This window comes from Rhipicephalus sanguineus, chromosome 1 (assembly GCF_013339695.2).
Source record: "Rhipicephalus sanguineus isolate Rsan-2018 chromosome 1, BIME_Rsan_1.4, whole genome shotgun sequence".
Lineage (NCBI taxonomy): Eukaryota > Metazoa > Arthropoda > Arachnida > Ixodida > Ixodidae > Rhipicephalus > Rhipicephalus sanguineus.
The window spans coordinates 192,220,677-192,243,203 of record NC_051176.1 but is presented as its reverse complement, the minus strand read 5'-3'; the positions used below and the strand labels follow the sequence as shown (position 1 = coordinate 192,243,203).

Below are 22,527 nucleotides of genomic sequence, written 5' to 3'. Positions count from 1 at the left end.
CAAGAAGCCGGTTCAGGGGTCTCAACGCGGTGACCGCGTGAAACGGGTGCTCGGTTTTCTGCAGAGAGACAGCGACTGTAGACTATCTTGTGCTTTCTGTTCGTCAAAAATTATTCTTTTGACAGGAAAGAACATATTTCTTTTCGAAAGTACCTGCAGAAATGTCCCGGAGGGCTTCCGCGAGGTGATTTTATAGAGCGCCGACCGCAAAACCTATGGGGCGCGCGCCGGCAGCATCCTGCACGCAATCGAGGCGCGTCCGATAGAGGGCGACTCCGTAACTCCTCGCCGCACCAGAACACAGAGAATTCCATGCGCATCGCCATATTTGCATCGCGCGTCGCGCCATCTATCGCACACGCGACGAAACAACATGCGCGGGCTGCCACGCCAGCAGACGCTACACAAAGCAAACGTGAAACTCCCGAAAGTCAGCCCGTCGGAGAGCGTGTTTCGCGTCTTTTCTAGCCTGGACATTTTCGCTGATTTTATTGGAACATCAAGAACATCTTGCTCATGCAAGTTCACAACGTCTACAGTACGTGCTGAGTGGGCTGCGGAAGCAACCTCGTCAGGTACGTACGCTGTTACATTTGTAAAAAAAAAAACGTTCTCGCTGTGGTACGCGTGAGTCGTAATTGCAGTGCAGCTCGCGAAAGAGTGAAACGATGTTTTGTTGCGCCATATTACAAGTTGTGCACAAAGTTTTGTGGAATGTGATCATTTCAGCATGCATCGCGTAATAATTAGAGTACGCTTTACGGGTAGTTTCGCGGAACGTAATTTTTGTTTCACGGGCGCTCTTACAAAAATGCGTCTTGCTCACAAAAGCGTGTTATCAGAGAGTATAACCTGCAGTACCGTTCAGCGATCCCATTTGGAAGCTACCTGCGCGATTTTATTCTTGTAACGATGATGCTTTACAAGCGAAAGTGTGCTACTCTTAGTTAAGCCGGTTAGCTACGCCTGCGACGTAAAGGACACTGGCGCGAGTACTGTTTACTTACGTACCAATATATGTATTATGTGCAGCTGGATGCCTCGTGTCCAAATAAATTTGGGGACATCAAACACTGCAATGAAAGCACGAAATTCTGACCAGCTGTTGAGGAGCACCGTGCCATTTATTACCTTTTGAAGACGAAGTCTCGAAGGCGTGGATGCCATCAAAACACTAAAGCTTAATACTACGTTGAAAGTGGCAAAACATGCTGATTGCTTGGGCTTGAAAGCACTACCTTGCACGAGACTTTCGTCCAAGGAAACGCTCAAAGGTATGAAGTGCACCCACACACAAAGCTCGCGCCTGCCTTCAACCCAGCTGCGTGTCACGCAAATTAGCTTCGCAAAATGAAATAGGTGGGCATCACACTGCAGAATACACGCAATTAGTGTACTTACTCGCGCATTTTCACTCGGCTCCTAGCTTTTTTGCTTGAATCACAGTTATCCACTCGCGGCGAAGCTGAAAACACCACACCGGCACTATTTCCGTGGCGCGTCGTAATCGTCGCAGACAACGCTAATATCCTCTTGTTGCGCTGCTTGTTGTGGCATCCAAAGACAACGCAGTAGTGCCCAGATGAGCTCTTACACGCTGAAGCGGCGTCAACGGGTACTTTTTCGCACTTTAAAGCCTCAGAACTGCAGCTTGCCCTGTTTACTTCGTGCAGCCCGCGCGCGCCTCGGCAGCCCGGTCAGCCCGGCGTCTGGGTGCGAGAGTATCCGCTCGGCTCGCCAGCAGCCTGGGCAAGCCGGTGGCATGATGCGAGCTTCGCGTCCGGGCCTTCAGGTGTCGCCCCCATCGAAACGACGACAACGCACCGCCGGCAGCGGTAATCGAAACGCCATCTAAGCCTTTTTTTTCGCCGATTTTATTTGTAAGACTTCAGATCAATATGCATGAAAAACCGTTTCTCATTTAATTTTAGGCTGCCAGAAGCGTGTATAGCGCGAAGGCTAAAAAGATGTGAAAGTGTCGCACTTTTGGTGGCAGCGCAAACCAGAAAACAAAGAGTCACGCCGCACTGGTAGCACTGGTGGCCGTGCAAGGGACGCGGATATGTTCATATCAGTTATAGACAGTTTGCTGAATACTGTGAATGAAGTGGTGCGACATCTTGAGCAGCAGAAGTGCAGAGACTTTAGCGGTATACCTTTCTTATACCAGCGAAGGCTTCGTGCAGTTCGGTGTATTTATCGCCCAACGCTGGGCAGCTTCTGTGCCCCGGACATCTGTGGTGAAGCTATGCGTAGTACGTACCTTCTTTGCATATAAATGCTTATGCCTGCATGTTATTCACTGGTACACATGCTAAAACGCTACTTACGTGTCGTTCGTTTTGTGTAAACATCGATGCAGTCGCAATAAAATAATTTATTGCGGCAAGTTTGTGTGATCAGCGTTGTCATTTCGCTCGACCTTTATGCGGCAGCACTGCCCTACTAAAGTAAGTATGTAAGATACTTGTGAGTACCTAATGAGTAATTGACTACAGTGTACGTTATGGAAACGAGAGAAATTCAGGGAGGGCGGAGAGGGGGCTGCCGGAGCGAGCGGGGGACAGCGGCGACGCAGAAGCAGACGACGACGCATCGTCTGCTATGCGGAACGCCCGTCGCCATATCAAAGCGCCCTTGTGCGTTTGAAACGTATTTCATTTTATACACAGCTAAAAAATCTACAAACATATTCGTAGTTCTTAAAACTAAATTGCATGTGAAAGATGATAAAAGCTTTTTCTGTTGAGAGCAAGATAACATTTTAATTGTTTTTGCAACTACCGTTAGAATCCAGACGGCGCTACCATCGTGTCCAAACTTCGTCCCCATTGGATAACCCAGCTAATATCATACTAACTTGCAACTTGCAGAATATTCCACAAGTGGACTCGGTAAAATATCTGGGAATAATTTATGATAATCGCCTCCTTTGGCATACACACATTGAATACATAACCAAGAAAGGAGTACGGGCGCTAGCTAGGAGTCCTATACGAAGACTTGGCAACAGTCGATCGGGGATGCGGAGGGACATGATCATTATGATATACAAAATGTACGTACGCCCAGTATTAGAATTCGGTTGTGTTTTATATTCGGGTGCACCGGCTTATAAATTCCGTCCTCTTGTACTCCTGGAAAGGGAGGCCCCAAGGTTATGCCTTGGATTACTGAAATTCGTAGTCAATAATGTCCTCTACTTAGACGCAAGATTGCCCTCTCTTTCGTGCAGATTTAGGATACTAGCGGTACAAACATTCCTAAAGATGCATGAATATCCTATAAAATTAAAAATTATTTTCATGTCTCAGCCAGCGTTATTTTTTCAATCTCACTGGCCTCGGTGTCATACACCGCAGGTGGGCTATATACGTACAAGCACTTGTTGGACCATTAGATGTTCAATTGAGCGAAGTTCCATGAGAAGGAGACACAACCTTGAAATCATTTTTTTTTACGATATATATCCAAATCATGTCAGAAATTTGCCTTACGAGATATTAAAAGGCCTACTACAAATACTTTAGAGAGAATAAATATAACAAATATCATAGCTACAGATGCCTCACAATCCGAAGAAAAATCTAGCATTGGTATTTTCTCCAAGACCTTCAAGTGGATATTCTCATTAAGACTTCCCGATTTCTTATCAGTATTTTCGGCGGAATTTCTAGCGGTGATTATGGATTTACGAAAGCTCAGCCCATCAACCTCAAGTGTTACAGATTCTTTAACTTTGTGTTCAGCACCCGCTGCAAATAGTGATGCTCAATTATCACGTACTTTTCATATTTTTGTTCCTACGCACGTAACTTTAATCAGATTAATCTGGATACCGTGCCACAGATGGATAAAAATGAATGAAATAGGGGACACTCTGGCGAAAGCAGCTCGCAGTGGTCCGATACTCTCAATTATTCCCACATCAGCACTCATAATTCGTGACAAATTTAGAAGGCGCGCCATAATTCAAGACTCTGGTAAAGCATTAATCACTCATCTAAACGAATATCGACACCACTTGTTCCCTTGGCGTAGGAATTTCTGTACAACAAGAAAAGAGGAAGTTATTTTTACAAAATTACGCTGTCGCGTTCCAAAACTAAACTTTTATATGCATAGAGCTGGTCTGGCTCCTTCCCCTCTTTGCTCGTTTTGCAAGAAGGACGAAACAGTCGAACATTATTTTTTTATCATGCAACCGCTTCAATAAGGAAAAACATTATCAAAACGGTGTTTAATCGAATTAGATTGGATTTCATTGCTTCTAACATTCTAGCCTTGGGAGCCTCCTCATTAGGTCATTGTCACCGGGATGTCTGTTCCGCTCAGGGCGGTTTTGATTTCATAATTCTAAAATTATGATTATTAATTTATTCTATAATTCATCAGCTATACAATTCATATGTGACCACTTTTATTTATAAATTATTCGTTTCTTGGCCAATCCCCCAAAGTGGGTGTGAGCCATTCATAAAGGCAATCATCGTCATCATCATCTACCGGGGGGTGACTGTCGCCTGCACACTAGGAAACGAACCACTGTGGCGAAGTTTTCTTTCAACACAGCAATCACGTCATTATATAAACAAATTTGTCTTACGCTTCTGCTGTGAAAATTGCCTTCCGCGTCTCACGACCACGCACTGTAGGCTCTATGCGGTGCAGGCCGCCTATGCGACGCTTTCGCGCCTTGCGCTCCAGCGTTTCTAAAGGAGGCCACCGCTGAGCAGGGACTCTATAAAGTTAGAATCTGTAATGCTTTTTATTCTGCTTTACCGGGCCTTAAGTTTACATCATCGACGACACAAATGCGGGCCGGGACCAGTAAACGCTTTATGGACCGTTGAAACACTCTTCCTGTTTTCAGGATAGATTATTTATTTTCTTTCATCGAAAAGGAATAGCATCACCGCTGCTCTATATGCAAGCTGCTGTGGGTCGTTGAGAGTGCAGAAGTGTTAAATGTTTTATTTGTGCCAAACTGGGAGAGCTAAAAAAGGTTTCCGCTTTAGTCTCCAATCAACCTGCTTTGCCTCATATGATAGCTTTCAGCGATCGCGGCAGCTGGCATGAATAAGGCAGTGGACTCTATCACACTGGGAAGCCCAGCTTTCAAGCTTTCCCCGCAACTTGTTCGACCGGACCAGGAAGATCGTCAAGGTCCACGCTTTTCTGGACTAAAGGGCCTGAGTTGACAGCCGGGCCAGTTGATCTTGATTCACCTCGGATTGACTTTTACAGCGCAAAATACCACTCGGATGGCAAAGAAGCACACACCACCAGCGCTGTTAATTTCTCTCTCTCCCCCTCTCTCAGCAAAGCTGCGTTCGCAGAATTGTATACGCGAAGAAACAGCCCAACATCATTATACTACAACGGAAAATATTTATTATACACATATCAATTCATCTCACCAGCCGCTATAATTAGCTTCTGCCTGTGTGAGCGGCGGGTGGCCTTCCTGAGTTGCGTTCATAACGAGACACTCTTCTGGCTATTTCGAAAAAGTTTAGCTGCAGATCAGCATAATATTGCGATGCTTAATGTTCATACGTCATTTTAACGCCGCGAGATTTCACAGATTTGTGACGTCCGTCACAAGCAGGCAATTTTATGGCAGACCGAAAAATTTCTGACGAATGGCGAAGAACCAATGGTCAGAAATATGCTGCATTAAATGATAGTGTGCTCTCTTGTTATTTTTGTTTTACGCAGTCGTGCATAAGTGGTCACTACGCGATTGATCATTTTTCGTGTCATCAATTGTTGCATCGCGTTAGGAGCAGGTGTTGTATGAACGAGCCAGAAAAATTTCTACCCATCATAAACGGCTAACGACCAATGCGGAAGGAGACAATGCGGGGTAGGTTAACGTTGTAATCACCCACATTTTTTTTTTTTTCAAAGCGGATTCGAGCTTGCGCTGTTAGCATAAGGCGCATTTACACAGAGGGGCCGAAAGGCACTCCACGCAACGTCGCAAATGCAAATACGTTGAGTATAATAATGTGATACGCCTCCAATACCCCAAATTCTTACATTTTAAGGGAAACTTGTGGTTGACCAGTTAATAACAATGGTAATATTGTAGTAGTAATATAATAATAATTGGTCATTCCACGCCAACTGTCCCAGTCGGGGCGCTCGAGAAAAATCAATTTCTCTAAAAAAATCTGAGAAAATTACACACATATATACATTAGCTCTACACTATTTTTCCAAAATAATTCGAGTGGCAAAAATTTTTTGGGCACGTGAGCGCCATTTGAACTTCACGAAATGTTGGAAAACCACGTACGAAAAAAAATTCGCTATAAGTCAACCGTCCTAGGCATTCTTTCAACACTTGCTTTTTTGCGTTTTTCGAGCATCGTTATTTCATTATAGGATAGTTCCTTATAGCAGCTTTATATTTTTTACTCCTTAGAGCGTAGGTAAAGTTGAGTGAATTTCGGGAATTTTTTTACAAAAGACAATTATCGATCAAATGCAGAAATCATTTTTATAAAACTCTCCATAAAACGTACTATCTCCTAAATTCTTTGTTTTGCCTGTGTACGATTCATAGGCTCTAAAATAAAATCCCGAACTTGGCAAAAACGCTACATTGGCCTATGTTGAGACGTCTGTAGCACCCTATATAAGGTGGTCCAAGAAAAAAATAAGCGGAAAAGCGCATACGATATTGAGAATCATAACAACTTTGTTCAGAGAAAGTTTCATCAAAGTAGTTTTTGTTTTAGTCGAGAAAAAAATTTTTGAAGTTTATTCCCACCATAGCATTGTTTTGCTGAGGGGGCAATACAAACCAACTGAATTTGCTGCATAAAAAAAAAGAGTGTATTCGTAGGACATGGTTTTCAGTTCCTTTTATTAGTACTTTATATTGTTTATTGCATACAAAGGTGATAATAAACAGAGGTAAAAATATAAAAATGCCATTGGCTTAGGTGCCACAATTCCCCCATAATGAATCGCGTTACTTATTGCATGGGGCTCTCAAAACCAACGGACGTCACAATAAGTTAAGTCTCGACGTTCATGTAAGCCGGATATAGGGGGCGTAAGCGTGGACGTTTATAGCTGATCCATACTAAGTTCATCTGTGTATTCCGCAAGGGTCGATGCACGATGTGACGACGCGCGTGTATTCACGCCTTCCGTACGTCGTCCGTGACACTAGGGACATCTTAAAGGGCCCCTCACCAGGCCAGATAGCAAATTTTAGTTAGACGCTGGAAGTTGTTGTGTGCCGAATGAAGAGCAGAATGCCGCAAGAATTTTTCAAATCGGTTCATTACGAGCTGAGAAAAACAATAATTTGTAGCGGCGCGAAACCATGATGCGAGGAGGCCAGTTTCAAACCCTTGCCACTCGCCCCGTGTAGCCCTTAGCAAGCCAAATCCCTTCCCTGCCCTCTTCACTTGACACATACGCATGAACACGTCATGCGCATGCATTGTCACGTGCGCATGACGTGCCCGAGCCAGCCCGAGCACGCAAGCGGCGTTGCACGGCCGCTACCTTTTTTTTTATGTAGCGGCCGTGGGCGTTTTATCGGCGTTCTCTGTGGTGCACTGCCTGTTTCTGCGGGACGGGCATGAAAGTTGAGACATTTGTACGGGAACGAGAGTGGCGGTATCATGAGCCAGTGCCGCATTAACGTTTACTTGGACGCGGTAGTATAATTGAGCATAATGAGTGCGCGAACGCGCCAGAACATTACTTTCGTTTCCACGGCTGGCGTCTGCTCGATGCGCTAACCGCGGGGACACGAACGCATGGGAAAGGGAGGCACATTAGCTCCGCGTCTCGCTGCAATTCACGAAAAAAAAAATGAAAAAGACGCACACATTCCCTTTGTGTGTCTCATTATTTCTCTCAAGTTTTATTAATCTATTCAAGCAACAAATTACACAAACTACACATGTCGTGTCAAATAATTATCGCAGTGTCACGTGCTACTGTTGGCGACGTCAGAGCACAGTCGTCTACGCAGAGGAGCGACGTCACAGCACTAGCACTACCATCTACGTAGGGGCATTTTCTCATGTACGTCATCCCCTCATTCTCTAAAGCGCGCGCCCGCGAGAGGAAGAGCAAGCAGCGTTCACCTTGAATTTTGACCCATTTCCGCGGCGCGTAGCGTTGCAAATTTTGGCAGACGTGATCGTGAACGCCCAGTGTATGCATTGCGCTCGTTAGCTCAAAATTGTCAAACCTGGTGAGGGGCCCTTTAATTTGGGTGGTTACATGCAGAAGATTTTTGTTACAGTAGGATTTGTCAGTCTGGTAAATGCACTTTTACAGCTTTTATGAGATCACAACAACAGATTATTTTTGTGGCGTAGTTGTACGCCGCCTCCGTCACCTCCGGTGTGCGTAAGAAATGCAATAAACAACGCGATTCATTATGGGGGCATTGCGGCGCCTAAGCCAATGGCATTTTTATATTTTTACCTCTGTTTATTATCACCTTTGTATGCAATAAACAATATAAGGTACTAACAAAATGAACTGTAAACCATGTCCTACGAATACAGTAACTCTTTTTTTATGCAGCAAATTCAGTTGGTTTGTATTGCCCCCCCCCCCCCCCCCCAATCTCAGCAAAACAATGCAATGGTGGGATAACTTCAAAAATATTTTTCTCGACTAAAACAAAAACTACTTTGATTAAACTTTCTCTGGACAAAGTTGTTATGATTTTCAATCGTATGCGCTTTTCCGCTTATTTTTTCTTGGACCACCTTAGGGTGCTACAGACGTCTCAACATAGGCCAATGTAGCGTTTTTGCAAAGTTCAGGATTTTATTTTAGAGCCTATGAATCGTACACAGGCAAAACAAAGAATTTAGGAGATAGTACGTTTTATGGAGAGTTTTATAAAAATAATTTCTGCATTTGATCGGTAATTGTCTTTTGTAAAAAAATTCCCGAAAACACGAAAATTTACTCAACTTTGCCTACGCTCTAAGGAGTGAAAAATATAAAGCTGCTATAAGGTACTGCCATATAATGAAATAATGATGCTCGAAAAACACAAAAATTCAAGCGTTGAAAGAATGCCTGGAAAAGTCGATTTATAGCAATTTTTTTTTCGTACCTGGTTTTCCAACATTTCGTGAAGTTCAAACCACGCTCACGTGCGCAAAAAATTTTTGCCGCTCAAATTATTTTGGGAAAGTACTGTAAAACTAATGTCTATATGCGTGTAATTTTCTCTGATTTTTTTAGAGAAATTGATTTTTGTCGAGCGCCCCGATTGAGACAGTTGGCGTGGAATGACTCTAATAATAATAATAATAATAATAATAATAATAATAATAATAATAATAATAATAATAATAATAATAATAATAATAATAATAATAACGTACTACAAACACTATTTCGACTAAGAGCAAACAAGGCAAAATGTAATATGCGCAAACATGAATATGTGCAAGAACGTGCAGTATTAATGAAAAAAAGAAAGGTACACTCATTGCGACGTACATTATAAACGCAATAATTAGTGAGCAGCTTTTAGACATTAACGAAATTGGAGCATGTGACGAGCGCAAGGGTCGCGTCAACAAATTCTCTGTTGCGCCATATCTGCATCGCTTCACTCATGGACTAAAAAACGTTTCCAGCAGATACCAGGTTGATACGGTCTTTTCTGCCCATCAGAAATTGGGAATGATTTGTCCTCTTATCATAAAAAAATCATGTATGCGTCTGTAAAATCTGAGTGTAAAACTAATCATGCCAATAAGCTCATACCTTGCAAGCTAGGGGTGCGTATGATTCCTTTATAGTGTGGTGAAGTACGTCGGATAGAGCGGGAGGTGCATCAACATCAACACAATAATAATATCTGGGGTTTAACGTCCCAAAACCGCGATATGATTATGAAAGGCGCTGTAGTGGAGGGCTCCGGAAATTTCGACCACCTGGGGTTCTTTAACGTGCATCTAAATATATACTCTGTTCCAGAAGTTCCGTGCAGCACTGTGGAAGCTACAGGCCTTCTCAACCAATCAGGAGGGCGAGCACATCTAAGTGTATCCTTCCGCGCCCTGTCGTCTGCTAGCGGCGAGCGCTGCAGCGAAAGCGGCAGGAGCGTCTCGGGACACTGTGCACTGCGCAGTGAGATGAGCTGTAATTGTGAAAGCGATTAAATATTCTCCTCGGCACCGTAAAAGCGCGCGTCTTCGAGATACTTGCACGATATCGCACAGGTGAACCAGGCGCCGCCATTTTGACTATGGAGCGACCAAATCTGCCACCGCGGACTAATCACAACCCAAGACTGGGTCCTCCGCGGCGCTGTGGACGCTCGGGCTGTGCGGACTACTCATAAAAGTTTAGACAGTGTCGTACCATTCCTTCGTACTTTATAAGTAAAAACATAACACATACGAGCCACAACAGCGTTATTTCTTTCGTCATTTGCATGTTATAACACGTACAAGCAAGAACTCTTTCTTCAGTATCATGGAGCCACAAAAATTGTTTTATACAGAAAATGCGACAAAATCGTCATACAAATCACAGCTACAACACGCAGAGAAGCCTTCAAGTAAAAATCCTCCGACGAGACCGCTTGCAAAAGTCGTGAGGACAAACAACGGGCTACGTATATGGGGCACTACATCTCGCTTCGCAACAACCTGCGCTCGAGGGTCGTGTAGCCTTGGCTCTGCTGCACGGAACTTCTGGAACAGAGTATAAGTACACGGGGCTCAAACATTTTCGCCTCCATCGAAAATGCAGCCGCCGCGGCCGGGATTTGATCCCGCGACCTTCGGGTCAGCAGTCGAGCGCCATAACAACTAGACCACCGAGGCGGGGCGTGCATCAACACAAGGCTGCAAGAATACCGACGCTCGCTCTCCTCCTGAGAGTTAAGCCCTTCAATGAGCTCTGACAACCACATTCCAGCAAAACGTCTATCCCCCCCTCCACCCCCCCCTCCACAGAATATCCTTTTATGAACCCCGCTTTCGCAGCTGCCTTCTGCTCCTCCTTTGCTAGGATTGGAGCAGTGGCGTAGCCAGGGGGGGGGGGGGGAGGGAGGCTGACCGGGCTACCGGGCTACAGCAACCCCCCCCCCCCGGGGGGGGGGTTGCTGTACCCCGGGGGGGGGGGGTTGCTGTAGCCCGGTCAGCCCCCCTCCCCGTCAGAAAAAAGCATGACCGTCAGAAATACCCTGCAAACAGAGGCGTAGTGCCATGGATTGCCATTTTGCGACGCAGAGACACGCTCATTAACGGGCTCCGCTCTCCCACTCTGATGCCGTGCTACCGCGAATGAGTAACTATTGTTGTTGTGAATACACCATTGCGGCAGGCACGTCTTGAAATGAAAGGATTATATTGTGCTAGCGGAGGGCCCAAAAAAAGGGGTGGTCATCTTTGACAGCTGTCCAGGGACGTTTCGTTCTCTTTCCCCTGTACGGAGAGCGGGGAGTCGAAACCCTGTGCCACCTATTGTTTGACTGCCCTTCTCTCAACACCGCGCGGAAGCAGCTCGTCATGAAGTACCGACTCGTCGGACTGCCGTCTGCGACCCTACAGGACTTGCTCCATCCCACCGGCCACGTGCACCGTCGCCGATCAGCCCTTGCGGCCCTACTCGCTTTTCTCGAGGATGCCGGCCTAGTCGAACGAATTTTCTAGCCGCTCACCACGGTGACTCGGACGCCCGTTCTCCTCCCCCCCCCCCTCACCTTTTTTTTTTTCCACTCATACCTTTCTTTTTTTTTTCTTTTTTTTTCTTCTTTTACCATCTCTTTTCACTCTCACTGTCCCTTCAATCCCCAGTCCCCCGTGAGTGTATCGGTTGAGGTGTCCTCACTTGAGAGACAGTTATCGTGCACTCTACACCCAATTTTCATTTTCATTTCCTTCTTCCTTTTAAGAACCCCCCCCCCCCAACAGTCTTCTTCGTCTTTCGGGCAAAAAGTACAGTACCACTTCGTTGCTCTGAAGGACCCTTTGCAGAAAAGTCGTGTGTCTGTCACGGATCGCCATTTTTGCGACCCGGCGCCACGCCGATTAACGGACGCCGCGCTGCCCAGCTGACCGGCGGGACCGCTTGACCATGAGAGGGTTGTCTTTAGAGCCGAAGGGCTATTCTTCTTCGAACGTTCGCCACTGACGTTTGATCCTTTGTACCTGCACCAACGGCGACGGCAGGGTCGTTGAAGGCCGCGATGTACCGGATGTACCCCGAACCAGGCATAGACTGCAAGACGCACCGGCTGATAGCCAAAGAAATGGACCATTCTCACGGTGAAAACTGCAGGCGGGCAAGCCGTATGCGATCGCCTTAACAGGTTGTCACTCTCGCTCACTTGAGTAACCCCCCATAATTAAACAGGGGCGTGGTCAATATATTTTTAGGGCCGAGTTGGTAACAATAAAACGCGCATGATTGGACCCATGTGGAGGTCCCTTTTGCCCCAGTAAGAGAAGCGGGGGACAAGAAGGGATATCGCCCCGCTAATCAGTCTAGTTGCTTGTCTAACATGGTGTAGAAACAAATTAGCAAATATCCCTTCTGGAAGTTTTTAGTGTGGATCTGTATCGGCTGGCCATCTAAACTTAGCCGTTCATCTAGTTGATACGCGTAATTAATATCTGCAACGTAGGCATCGGAACTTCAATCTCAATTTAGCGCAATTTGCTTGAAATCACTTTCAAGCACCAACTCCCGGAAAGATCAACGTTGAAGCTCCGCCGACATCGCATTCGTGTCAGACCTCCCTGTGACTTATATCCGATCGTCGGGGACTCAACCAGGGTGTCGGAACGAAATGTTTTTCGTTTCGGTTTTAGTTTCGTTCCACCGCAAAAAGTTCCGTTCCGTTTCTGTTCCGGAACGAAAAAAAAATGTTCCGTAACGGTTCGTAACGGTATTTTTTATGGAAAATTTTGAAGTTAAGGTAATCATAGAGAACATTGGATTTGTGATGTAGTTACTTGCCCTGCTCTTAGGAAAGTGGGACAAGGGTAAAATACGTTCTTCAGAGGAGCGGAAGTAATTGTACCACGAATTTCTACCAACTACCACAAACCAGTATTAATTTGAAAGTCATAGTATTTATTTTCTCAAAAGACAAATACGAATTTTTCAGTGGGCTCAATGCTTTGTGTCAAGGGAGTGAGCACGATCTCAGAAACAGCACGTCATTGAGTGTGCTCTCTGATGTGCGAGACCGCTGTTCTGATAAAGAGATCGCCAGGCCTGCGCGACACACGTAGCACAGTCGCAACGAAAGCTGGAAGAGCGGACTTTGTAGAGCCCGCTGGAGAGTCTCTTGGGGCAATAATACAAGTACACATGCAAGGTACCCACTACGCCGTAAATCATCCTAATTCTTCTGAAGTAGAGAAGTTCCCACTATGCCATTTTTCGTCATTCTTCGGAGTCTCGTGGTACACCCTACACACATGTAAGGCATTATGTGCACTTTGCGCTGTGACTGATGATGATAAAGAATTATGGCTGAGCACTTTGCAGTGGGTGGGAAGCAGTGTGGCGGAATGGGCGCCTCCATTCCATTTCAATTCTATTGCGGGGAATTAGAACTTGCCGCAATTTCATTCCTTTCAATTCCTCGGAATGAAAAAACTTAGCGCATTCGGACTCTGGGAATGGCCGGGCAGTTCAAATCCATCAATGTAATTCCTCCACGTAAGAAAGGCATCGAGGTAAGAATGAACGCCCCTTAAAGCTAATGCCATCAGATGCATTAAGAACTGCAAGAGTACGCAAAACAGGTTACCAAGATCGAGGGATAGTAGCTTGGTTACATATCTCGTGCAGTACAACCACTAATTCCCATAGGGGCAGTTCTCCCGCTACCTATAGTATTTGCATGGTCAGCATGTTTGAACGAATGGTGGTGTTTTAATATTGTTTATGCTTAAATGTGTTAATGCTAAAATGACGTAGCCTTTTTTTATGCTTACAAAAGTAGTATTCAAGAAAACTAAGCAGTTTTGCCACGCGTCTGGAGCGGTCGTGAATATGGAGAAAAATAAGATTTGGTTAATGAGGAATAAGACCCTCAAGATCTGCTGGTATTAGTTGGAACAGTGCACCGCTCGGGCACCTTGTGCCTTTGTATTGAATACGGAACACTGGGTCGCACTGCTCGTCAGCACTCACGCTTGTCAAGCAGGGTTGCCAATGGTGGCTACTTTTCGCCAAATTGGCGAATTTGAGAGGCCCGTGGCGACCTAAAATTATGACTGGCGACATGGCGAATTTTTGGCGATTTTCGGCTTATGTCTCCACTGAGTTATGCAACCTAAGCTCAGTGTCTTCCCAGCGATTGAGCGGCAACATTCTCTGTATTTTTCTTGGGTTTTTTCGGTATGTTCGGTATTTCAGGACGGACATACGCGTCATTCGGTATGTCCGTCCTGTAGCTCGTGTGTATCTCCTCAATTCATCTAGATGCAGGAGGTACTGGAAAGTCCCCCAGCGACATTCTAGCAAAATGTAAGTCAGCGGACTGCCTTGCAAACCGCGAGGGGGCAGTGTTTGACTATAAGTTTTATAAGTTTGACTATAAGGATTGAGCAGAAGCTTCCAGGATTATTTTATGCTGACGATATTGTCTTATTTGCTGACAGTCGAGAGGATATACAGCAGCTGGCGGATATATGCGGAAGGGAAGGGGAAGCTCTAGGACTAGGATTTAGTGTAACAAAATGTGGATTGATGGTATTCAATGACCCTTGTGATCAGGCGGTGTCAATACAGGGCCAAGAAATACCGAGAGTGAGCGAATACAAGTACCTCGGAGTATGGATAAATGAGGGTGACAGGTACATGGAGGTACAGGAAAAAGCCTCAGCAGCAAAAGGAAAGAGGAATGCTGCAATAATGAAGCACAGAGCATTGTGGGGATACAATAGGTACGAGGTGCTTCGAGGTCTGTGGAAGGGTGTAATGGTTCCGGGGCTTACTTTTGGGAACTCAGTGGTGTGCATGAGAGCAGAGGTGCAATCGGGAATGGATATAAATCAAAGGACTGTGGGACGCCTCGCGTTGGGTGCTCACGAGAAGACGACAAATGAGGCTGTAAAGGGCGATATGGGATGGGCAGGTTTTGAGGCGAGGGAGGCTCAGAGCAAAATAAGGTTCGAAGAAAGGCTAAGGAATATGAAGGAGAGTAGATGGGCAGAGAAGGTGTTCCGTTACTTGTATAGGAAGAGCGTGGACACACAGTGGAGAAAAAGAACTAGGAGGCTCACTAGTAAATATACGGCTGGTAGTGTAAGCAGTATGTCAACAAAGAGCGTTAAGCGAAAAGTCAGAGAGGCGGAGAGGATTTACTGGATGACAGCTATGGAGAAAAAACCGGCTTTGAGTAACTACCGGAAGGGCAAAAATGAAATAAGGAGGGAGGCATTTTACGACAATTCAATGGGAAGCGCTTTACTGTTTGAAGCGAGATCGGGTTGCCTTAGAACGGGTAGTTATAAAGCGAGATTCAGTAAAGAAGAAGAACAATGCACGTGCTGCGGGGAAGATCAGGAAACGGCGGAGCATGTTCTGATTGAATGTGGAGACATCCACCCAGGTGTACGTTTGGGCACGAGCCTACATGACGCCTTGGGTTTTAGAGACAATGGAAAGCTGAACACACCCGCGATTGAAATAAGTAAGAGACGGTTAGAGTATTGGTGGCAGAAAACTAGAGAGAAAGGACAAAAATAAATAATGGGGAAAAAAAAATAAGGACATTCTGCCGTAAAGGGCACAGAACGAAGCTGAAAACTTAAGGTTTTTTTTTTTGTCTTCTGGAGTAAAATAGTTTTAATTGAAGTAAAGACACTAGGCCAACGCTAAAAAAAAAGAAAAAGAGAGTAAAGGTTTTCTTTTTTTTTTTTTCGAGCCTGGTGGCACACTTGTCACCGCCCCGTTATAAAGGGGACGCTCATAGCATCCATCCATCCATCCATTTATGGCTTTATAGGTGCTTTAAGCTTATCTAAAGTTTCGCTTCTGAAGGGGCTAGACGACGGGTTGGCCGCTTGTTCCGACCATGTCTTCCGCCAAAGCTCCAACTGTTCTGAATACCTTGGTGACTTATTCACTGTTGCAGTACCCCCATTCAGCTCGTAAAGACTGTTTTGGAATAGCGAAGAGAGGCGGATACGCGGCTATTCGTGCAATAAAAAAATATTTATTGAGGCATTTTCCACTGTTCTCGGTGAGCGTGTGCAATGAAAACAATTGCTATGTGACGTTTTACACTGTCTACCTGATCATTAATAACGCATCAGATTGACGCGTGTAGATATAAGTGACTATAAGGAAGGGTCAGTGGCGTCCGGTATCATATTAGTTCACACTGAAAAGGTGTAAGACTCACTAATAATCGGTTCCTGTAAGAATTCTGTCATGTTACCTTCAATAAACATTTTAATACTTTTAATTCATATAAGGGTACATAAAGCTGTCTACAAACAACGCTTTCACGGTTTTCGCCCAAGGTTTACCACACTTTTACCTTTGAAACGAGCGGACAGGGATGGAAGGATATCATGAGCGTTTCATTCATCCACCCTTGCGCCACCACGCACATCTTGCGGCTAGTCGGCGAAGTAGCACTATGCACTCCCATGGTGAAGCGGGCGAAACGACTGGCATTGGGAAACGTCAACATAATTTCAGGGTCTTGGATGGTACTGTATTCTACTGGCTATACGTGAGTGGAAACTTTTATTCCTAGGTATGCCGCACATATCGAGAATGGCGACTTCTTTGGCGACATTTGTAAAAAAATGGCGACTTTTGGCGACTTTTTGCTCTTCGTTTGGCGACATTTACTCGAAAGTCAGTGGCAACCCTGTTGTCAAGCGCTCCTCGCAAGACATGCGTTTCGCCGGAGTCTGGGCTCTCTCGCGAACAATAGATGACGTCACTGCTACGTCACTCACGTGTGACGTCACTTGAAGACTTTCTTTCCCTAAGTTAGTTTTGACTTTTCCCCGTGTCGCCACGGAGTGCCTAGTATGTCACGTGCTTGATGAATTTCGTCCCTACTGTCCTAGTGTCATCTTCACCTCCGCCGGCGCTGTCTCCGCGCACGTGTCACGAAGTGTCGTCGGTGATGAAATGCGACGTTTGTGGCGTTGGCCTGTCTTCACTGGAAAAATATGTGGAGCACCACATCGCAGCGCACAAATTCGCCGCTGACTACGTGCAGCAGGCGTTCCACGAAGATAAAGGTGAGTACCCATCCCGTTTTCAGTTTATAGTTGTTGGAAAAGACAGTGTCAGTGCATTTTTATCATCTTTTGTGGTGAGGCTGTACAGCACATGACCGCTTCCACGTGCATTCACTGTGCCAGCTAGTTATAATTCGCATGTGCTTGTCGCGTAGAAAAAAAAAAAGAAAAGAAGTATGCAGAGAGGCACTAATTTTCACAATTTTGCTCGATCACACTGAAAGTACTGCCGCTTGCGTCGCTTTTTTGTTTTCCCTCTAAAAACAAAGCAGAGCAAATATGTCCGGTGGATACATGATGTGTTGAAACAGGTGAGCGCACAAGACAGGGACAGTGAAAACGACATATAGAGCGCTACTTCAAACTAACATTTAATGCACTACACTCATCACGTGGTAACATCGAGTGCTTCAGAACAAGACTATCAAAAAAAAAAATTAATTTTTTTCTTCCTTACGCTTTTTTTTTCTCGCTAAAGATTACAGGCGGTAACGTGCCCATGGAAACAGGGCGACAAAGCGAAAAAACCCTTGATACCATACAGAAGTTTTTGACCGAGCTCATGAATGCGTTATCAACGGCAAAAACGGCTGTGTGATAAATGCGACATGAGATGAACATGGGTTTTAACAAAAAGCGGGTCATCCAAATGAAGAAACAATGATGCAGCTGAACAAAGGAGGCTGTAACAAGGTATTAAAAATGGCCTTGAAAAGGTTAACACTTAAAAAGTGAGAACAACAATAAAAGTTTTGCAAAAACGCAGACTCTTTCTTCGAGAGTGACACGGGGCATGCTGACACAGCTGGGTCCGAGCGACAGCCTGGTCAAGAAAGGGGGTACAACCGCAAGCTGCACAGCGTAAGGCCATGTTGCCGTCAGACTTTTAAATTGTTGGCGTGTTCACGCAAGCGATCGTTAGTACATTGGCCAGTTTGGCCGATGTAAACACATCCACAAGAGAGCGGAATCTTATACACGATGCCGCATTTGCAAGACAAAAACCTCGTGGTGTGCTTCTTGCAGCATGTCAGGCCTTTCACTGTTCACGTTTACACGCTTGCACAGGCCTCCAAAGTTTGTTGGGGGCGGTAAACACTACACTGACTCCTGCGCACCCTGCAGCCTTCTTAATCCTATGTGACACTTGGTGCACGTATGGGATAACAGCAGTTTTTGTCCCATCTCTGTTTTTTGGAGGCACATCACTGGTTTTCTTGAGTCTGTGCAACAAGGTCTCCGCAAGGTCACACAAAACTCTGGAAAACGTGTGCTCTCGAAGAAAGATTTTGTGTTTTTGCAAAACCTGTTGACTTTTATTGTTCTTACTTTTTAAGTTTTAACCTTTTAAAGGCTTTTTTTTAATTAAGTATAAGACGGTGGCGCAAAAAGGGACAAGGACGAAACAGGAAGAAGAGACGTATACAAGCGCACACTACCAACTGGTTTATTCTCGAAAGGACACTCAATATATATGCCATTACACACATGTGCAGACGGCCGAAATCAAAAGCGATCTCGCAAAAAAACAAACTCACTGCTGTGCAGGACGATAGAGGGAACGCTGACACACCCACTCCCGTACAATTTAATGAAATAGGCCTCAGCCAGTTCTCTTGCGACTGCGTCACAACTTCGCTTTAAGATTTTCCTGGACGAAAACAGGGGCACACATGCACAAGATTTACAATGAAATGGCAGATGCGAGCCCGTACCATTTTTGATGGACAGCGCATGTTCCTGTAACCGAACATTAATGCATCGGCCTGTTTGGCCTATGTATACATTGCCACAGCTCAAAGGAATCAAATACACCGCACCGACACAATACCTTTTGATACCTTTTGATGACCTCCGCTGTTAAGCCGTATACTTTGTTTCTTCATTTGTATGACCCATTTTTGTTAAAACCCATGTTCATCTCATGTCACATTTATCACCCAGCCGTTTTTGCCGTTGATAGCACATTCGTAAGCTCGGTCAAAAACTTATGCTTCAGAAGTTTTTCAGAAAGAATATTAGTGCACTGAATGAGATGAAGGGTAACTGAAGGACTTAATTTATTTTGTGAAGCAGAGAGAGTGAGGGAGCAAAATAAAACATTTAACATTAATCTATCAGGGGCGTAGCCAGAAATTTTTTTCGGGGGGGTTCAACCATACTTTATGTATGTTCGTGCGTGCGTTTGTATGTGTGCGTGCCTATATACGCAAGCAAAATTGAAAAAAATTTCGGGGGGGGTTTGAACCCCCCAACCCCCCCCCTTGGCTACGCCCCTGTAATCTATGTCTAAGGCCTTTGAACTATTTTCGTTGGTTTAATGTCTCTCTCTGATACTATGTTGTATTTGTATTACAGAATTCAGTGAATGGAAAGCTCAGGAAGAGGCGAACTGTTGGTTTGTTCTTCACACGGCTCCAAAAAGCTGGCCAGTGGGGAAACGAGGAGCCACTACTACTCTAATAGATCAGGAGTGGCTAGGCCAAGGAAGGTCATGGTAATCGTCGAGAAAAAAAGTCAGGTACCTGCAAGTCCGGTAAGATATGTCTCATTTATTACTGTGACGAAGAAGGAGAACACCAGAGCCCGGCACCTGAAGGTATCACCATAAATGTAAGGCACCAAAGAAAGCATTATGGCCATAAAGCAGAAATTCAGCACTTGAGGATGAGTGACAAAGAAAGGCCAACGGGGTTAACCAACGTAGCAGAGGACCTGGAGCGTGGTGTGCCCATGAAAACCATATTGAATAATATAAGAACATCTGTTGGGGGCATGTAAGCTGAGGCCAGCACATTTGGCAGAACGCATACTCGGGCATAACATCAACGGCAGTTTCACATTGCTGCTCCTGAACAGTGTCACACCAATGATGCTGTCAGTGTAGATATGTGGGTGAAAGCAATGTAAGACAAAGGTGAAACACTTGTCTGTCTGTATAAGGCACAAGGTGCAGTGGACCCAACTGGTACTTTTGGTTGCAACAGATTTTGCCCTTGCTTTGATGACAGAGCCACAAAAAGAGCTGTTAGAAGAAATTGGGCACGGGCACTGTGTGTCTTGACTCAACACATGGAACTACAGGGTAACAGTTTGAGCTGACCACTCTTCTAGTGCTAGATGAAGTGGGATAAGGTATACCTATAGCCTATTTCATCTGCAACAGGATGAATGAGGAAAACTTGGCAGCTTTTTCAGGTCTCTTGAGTGTGCCATCAACGAAAAAGTGGCTGCTAAGACATTTATGTCTGACGCCTCACAATTTTACAAGGCATGGTCGTCAGTTATGGGTGTCCCTCAGCAGAAACTTCTCTGCACCTGGCATGTGGATAGGAATTGGCAGAAGAAGATACATGAGTTTGTAGAAAAACAACTGAGGCCAGACGTGTACCACAACGTGCGACTCCTTTTAGTGTTGAAGTATGAACCGATACCAACTCGCCCAAGTTGCCATTTTACTCCAGTCAGCGCTTGTTGTGTGCGTCGTTTCCTCCGCTTTAGTGTGCTCGTTTTGTTGGTGCGCTGATATTTGAAGTATGAACCGATACCAACTCGCCCAAGTTGCCATTTTACTCCAGTCAGCGCTTGTTGTTTGCGTCGTTTTCCTCCGCTTTAGTGTGCTCGTTTTGTTGGTGCGCTGATATTGAAGTATGAACCGATACCAACTCGCCCAAGTTGCATTTTACTCCAGTCAGCGCTTGTTGTGTGCGTCGTTTCCTCCGCTTTAGTGTGCTCGTTTTGTTGGTGCGCTGATATTTGAAGTATGAACCGATACCAACTCGCCCAAGTTGCCATTTTACTCCAGTCAGCGCTTGTTGTGTGCGTCGTTTCCTCCGCTTTAGTGTGCTCGTTTTGTTGGTGCGCTGATATTTGAAGTATGAACCGATACCAACTCGCCCAAGTTGCCATTTTACTCCTCCTTTTAGAGTTCCTTGACCAGCAAGAATTTGAAAAGTATCTGTATCTTCAATCATTCCTTGACACTGAGGAAGAAAAACTGAGGGATTTTCTGAAGTACTTCAAGGACAAACTATGCAGTTAGACCTCAAGAGCGGGCCTACTGCTTTAGGACGAGGGCAGTATCAACCCAACATGCACCTTGAGAGCATGCACAGGACGATGAAGCACAGCATGCTGGAGGGAAGAAGAATAAGCGTGTTGATAAACTAATTTCTGCACTCATGGACTTGACATATTTTTTGATGAAGAGGGCAATCCAGATGATCAAGGGCAAGAAGTTGAGTGCAGTTGAAAGGTACCACAGATCTGGCACTGAAATGGCAGGTTGTGCCAAATTAAACGAAGACGGCACGTGGACTGTGCCATCTCAGTCTACTAAAGGGCACTCTTATACAGTGACAAAGTCGGGATGCTGCTTGCTGTCCCTTGAGATGCAATGAATGTGCAGTGTGTGCGCACCTGATACACTTCAAAGTGTGCAAGCACATTCACTGTGTGGTCATTGCTAACACATTTGTCACGCACTGACAATAACGACTATGAGAGCCCACCTGAAACAGTACTGAACGAGTCGGGCATTGCACATAGTGCAAAGCATTGCAAAGGTGGAGGCGGCCACAACAGTGCCGGCCAAAGTCATGGATCGATCTCGGCCGCGGCGGTCACATTTCGATGGAGGCGAAATGGTAGAAGCCCGTGTACGTACGATGGCAGTGCACGTTAAAGAACACAGATGGTTATAGAACACCAGATGGTCAAAATTTCCGGATGCCCTCGACTACAGCGTGCCTTTACCTACCTCGTGGTTTTGGCACGTAAAACCCCAGAAATTATTATTATTATTGCCAATGATGACCACATGCCTCAACAAATATGAAAGTACTATTGTTGATGTTGGCACTGGACCGAGGTTTCCACTAAATATAAATTTAAGTCACTCATATGTCTATCTGCTCTATCTGACAAACTGCTGCTGTAATTATAATTGACTGGAATGCAAAGTGTTCGATTGGTGAATGTGCTGACCTGCCCATTTCTCACTATGATTTCTCATTTCAGATATTGTATACTGATTGTAGAGGTGTTAAATGACATTGATTTCCCAAAGCTATGGAGGAACCAAACCAGCATTTTAATAAAGCCTTATTGTCAAAGCTTAACCTGGTTGTGTCTTCCTGTGTTGATAATGCATATTGTGCACGGTTTCTGCACTACATTCATTACAGTAATGCAATGCAGTTTCATTTCAAGCCACGAGGACAGAGTCAGAATCGATTAGATCTGTTTCTTTCTTTAGAATGCTTATATTATATGTTGTTGT

The 22,527-nt window shown here is 45.1% G+C and overlaps 1 long non-coding RNA gene across 1 annotated transcript in view; it reads left to right on the top strand.

Moving 5' to 3' along the window:
• Positions 1 to 409: 409 nt before the first annotated feature.
• LOC119404496 (uncharacterized) overlaps positions 410 to 22,527 on the top strand; it is a 46,707-nt gene continuing 24,589 nt past the window's right edge. Inside the window, exon 1 of the long non-coding RNA XR_007417095.1 lies at positions 410 to 575. This is a non-coding gene — a long non-coding RNA (uncharacterized LOC119404496). The remainder of the gene's footprint in view (positions 576 to 22,527) is intronic.